This window comes from Carlito syrichta, unplaced genomic scaffold (genome assembly GCF_000164805.1).
Source record: "Carlito syrichta isolate Samal-C Ts95f unplaced genomic scaffold, Tarsius_syrichta-2.0.1 Scaffold290134, whole genome shotgun sequence".
Taxonomy (NCBI): Eukaryota; Metazoa; Chordata; class Mammalia; order Primates; family Tarsiidae; genus Carlito; species Carlito syrichta.
The window spans coordinates 428,239-432,515 of record NW_007234230.1 but is presented as its reverse complement, the minus strand read 5'-3'; the positions used below and the strand labels follow the sequence as shown (position 1 = coordinate 432,515).

Sequence of the window (4,277 nt, the reverse complement as noted above, 5' to 3'; positions counted from 1 at the left end):
AAAAAAAAAAAAAAAGATATGCAGACTCTTGAGGCTACCCGAGACCTGCTACATCTGAATCTGTGCTAAAACTAAAGCCCTGAGGTGACCCCCAGGACACAGGACACTCTAGGCTGTCCTGTGTGCTGTAGGATGTTTGACAACACCCCTGGTCTCTTACCCATTAAATACCAGTAGCAGCTCTCAGTTGTGACACCCCAAAATTGTGGGGTGTCCCCTGCAGGCAGAGCTGCTCCTGGTGTGAGGCATGAGTCCTTTCCACATTAGAACCTGAAAATGTGGTTCTGAGTCCCAGGTTCCTGGAGAACCCATGGTCAGCGTGCCCTCTCTTCCCTCTCCTGTCACCTCTTGTTCCCCACGACAAATCTGCCTCTTTGAGAAGGGCAGAAGGAAGACGAGTGGGGAACTGGGGTGGGCCTGGCTGTGCTAACTTCTCCCCCCTCATAGTTGTTTCTAATTAAGTGACGATGGTTTCTGGGTGCATCGCTGCTTCTTTCCACCATTTTTAAGAAAAAAAAAATTTCACTGGCTTTTGAATAGGTAATACACGACCACAGCGCCAAAGTCAGACGTTGTGGAAGGGTGTCACAGTAAATGGTTTCCCTCTGACTTCCTTCCCCAGCTGTTGAGTTCCACTTCCCATGGGCAACTGCTGTCTCCACAGTACCGAGTATCTTTTCAGAGATACTCCCTGGGTATTTAAGCAACTATATAGAGATTCTGCTTTCCTTTTTATTTCCCTCTCCCATAGTGGCAGAGCCTGGTATATATGGCGTCCCTTCACCTGACAGCTTGTCTCAGACACTGGTCCTGTCGACCCCTAAAGAGCATCCTTGTTCCTGGCTGATGTGTTTGGTGTCCATGGAACTCTGCTGCTCACACACCACGTGACTTTGGCCAGCTTCCCTAACGTGCCAGGGCCTTGACTTCCTCGTCTTTCACACCCAGGCAGTGAGAGGCCCCAGGCCTCTGGGCTGTGATGAGACTTCATGAGTGAATATGCGAAGAGTTTAGAAAATAGTGCCATCATGTGCACAGGAATCCCCTGGGCATCTTGGCCAAATGCAGCTTCTGACTCATTGGGCCTGGAGTGCAGGGGAGACAGTCCCCAGACCCCAGGGGCTGCTGGTCCCTGGTTCATGCTTTGAGTATCAATGGCTTTGAACAGCCCTGAATGAGACCCGTCATCATCATTATTTTTATTTTTATTTTTGGGGGTTGGAGTCTCGTTCTGTTGCCCAGGCTGGAATGCAGTGGCATGCTCATGACCACCCCAGCGTCAGCCTGCTGGGCTCAGGCGATCCTTCCACCACAGCCTTCCAAGTAGCCACAACTATAGGCGCGCACTGCCACACCTGACTAAAATTTCTTTAAATTTATTGTAGAGATGAGGTCTTGCCAACCTGCCCAGATTGGTCTTGAACCCCTGGGCTCAGGCAGTCCCCTCACCTTGGCTTCCCAAAGTGCTGGGATTACAGGCTTGATACACTGCACCCAGCTGTCATTATTAGCATTACCACTAACATTGACTTATCCAGTGCCCCTGGGTTGGCTGTCTCGGCGTTTTCTAGCCTTTTGTTCCCACAAACAGCTGCTATAGGAAACTCTGGTGCCCAGGCCAGTTCTAAGTTGAGTGAATGTAGCTCTAGGATCAGTTTCTGAAAGTGACATCGTCGGCAAGGTATGACAATTAAGTTTGCAAACTTGCCACTGTGCGCTCACACTGGCAGCACTGTGCCAACAACTTGGTGAGGTCTCATAACCTTGGTATATCCGTGTCTCACAGCTGTACTTGTGTTGATGTGTGGCAGTATCTTGCTGAGTGGCATTCATTATTGTTGTTGCATGTTTTTGTGTGCCGTTGTGAGGATGTCAGAGTGTGAATTAGAGCAATGACCACATGTTAGATTTATTGTTAAACTTGGCAAGAGTGGAAGTGAAATCAGAAACATGCTTGTCCCAGTTTGTGGGCAGAGTGCCATGAAGAAAACAGCTGTGTGCAAATGGATTAAACATTTTTCTAAGAGGAGAGAAAGCATCACTGATGAAGAGAGGTTAAGACTGCCAGTCATGAGCAGAACTGTCAAAACATTTCAAAAATTTGCCGAATTGTGTATCAAAATCATCGGCTGACTGTGAGAAGCATAGCAGACCCAATAACATTGTCAGAGAAACAGGAAAATCTTAATTGAAAATCTCGGCATGAGAAGATGTGTTTAAAACAGTCCCTAAGGTGCTCAATGCACCAGCTCACACAGCACTATCTGTGAGAGAGACTTTAGCCAGTAAACAAATAACTGTATCGGAATACCTTCCCTACTCACCTGATCTGGCCCCATTGACTTTTTTCTTTACCTGAACATAAAGGAAATGTTGAAAGGAAGACATTTTTATGAAATTCAGGACGTCAAGGGTAGTACAACAACAGCTCTGATGGCCACTCCAGAAAGAGTTCCAAAATTGCTCTGACAGGGGAACTAGGTGCTGGCGTTGGTGCACAGCTTCCCAAGGGGCATACTTCAAAGTGACTGTAGCGATACTTAGCAGTGAGGCACGTGGCACTTTTCGTAGGATGGTTTGTGAACTTCACTGTCAGACCTCGTATTGGTAGTTCTGATACATTGTGCCACCTGGCCCTCTTTCAGGCCATCCCTCTGTGCCCCAGCAATGTGGGAAGGCACCCACTTCCATTCTTGCTGGTTCCGGTCCTCACACTTGTGGATGGCTGCGGATCCAACAGGTGACAGATGACATCTTGAAGTTTGACACGCGCCTTCTCTTCTGCGTGCGGTGGCCCATTGGTCTGCACGCGCCATTCACGTCTTCCTCCCACTCACGTCCTTCTGTGGTGTCCTGATGTGTCATGGGTCTTCGCTCCACCATTTCGGTTCTTTGCAGACACTTCCCCAGCTTTTCGTTTTCTTCTTACTTTCCTGCTGCTTGATTTTGCCGAGTGGGTTAAGACAATGTCGCCGAATTTAATGACCTTTTAAAAATCGTTCCGGGCGTTGCCTCTTGTCCTCCCTGTCAGAGGTCCCTGCTTTGGTCTGGAGCTTGGGCAATACCCTGCCAGATCCTGGGGTTGGTTTAGTCCACGTCTGATGTAGGCGTCCTTCTCTCTCTCCAGCCTGGGGAGCCGGCGGGAGGGGGTGGCCGCAGGAGCAGTTCCAGTATTTCAAAGGCCTGTGGGAGGTCTGGGTAAGCGAGAGGAACCCCCAGATTGTCCAGAACATCCCCTCTGCCTCTGTTTCAGAAAACCAGAATTCCTCACCCGAGGCCACATCCTGTGTGAGGGGCGGCAGAGGGCAGGGCCACACCCCGGTCCCCCGCCTTCCAGACCAGGCTTCCTCCCACTGACGGTGGCCCATGTCCCCTCCCCCGTTCCTCTTCCCCTTTCCATGTCCTTGAGACTTAGTGGGTCCCAGAAGGCATCGTAGCTTTCTGTTACTCTCTCAGGGTTTGGTTGGTAGGCTATTCCCAGCTGACCAATCCAGCCCGCAGCCTGTTTTTTGGTTGTGTTTTCATGGCCTGTGAACTCAGAAGAGTTTTCACATTTTTAAATGGTTGAGAAAAATAAAAAGAAGAATACTTCATGTCACACGAACGTGTATGAAATTTACATTTCCCTGTCCATCAATAGCGTCTGATTGGCACACAGCCACACCTACTTGTTTAAGTACAGGGCTGCTTTTATGCTCTGACAGCAACGTTGAGTAATCGTAAGAGACTGTATGGCTTGCCAAGCTGAAAATATTTTAGTATTTTCAGAAATGTTATTGACAGAAAAAGCTTGACCTCTGCTCTGTACCAGCACCTCAACTGAGTTCCGTGAAGTGTCAACAGGTGCCTGGGGAAAGCGGCAGGTTTCATGGTCATTTAGGAGTGAGGATGCCAGGCTAGATAAACAAAACAGGGTTCTCTGCAGAATTTATTGGAGCATTTGCTTTGCCGATGTCTGTTGTGCCTCTCCAGATGGGGAATACTACATGGAGGAATTTGGCTTATCTGGCAATGGGATCAGTCGGCTCTTTTTTTTTTCCTTTCCTCAAAACCCTTGTGGAACATCCTGGATGAGATAGAAAACGAAGTGATGTGTCTAGTAGGTGGACTTAATTCTTCTCTTCAAAGTCACCGTTTCCCTGGACTCGGGGGTGTTGGCCAGACCTTCTGCCTGGGCCTCACTGGGGCCTGTGCTTCTCCATCCTCTCTGCCCCACTGGCCCAAGTTTACTTTTTTTTTTTTGAGTCGGAGTCTCACTCTGTCGCCCAGCCTGGGGT

The 4,277-nt window shown here is 49.0% G+C and overlaps 1 protein-coding gene across 1 annotated transcript in view; it reads left to right on the top strand.

Annotated features, from left to right (window-relative positions):
• The window catches only part of BMP7 (bone morphogenetic protein 7), an 84,370-nt gene that overhangs the window by 61,646 nt on the left and 18,447 nt on the right, over nt 1-4,277 (top strand). The window lies entirely within an intron of this gene.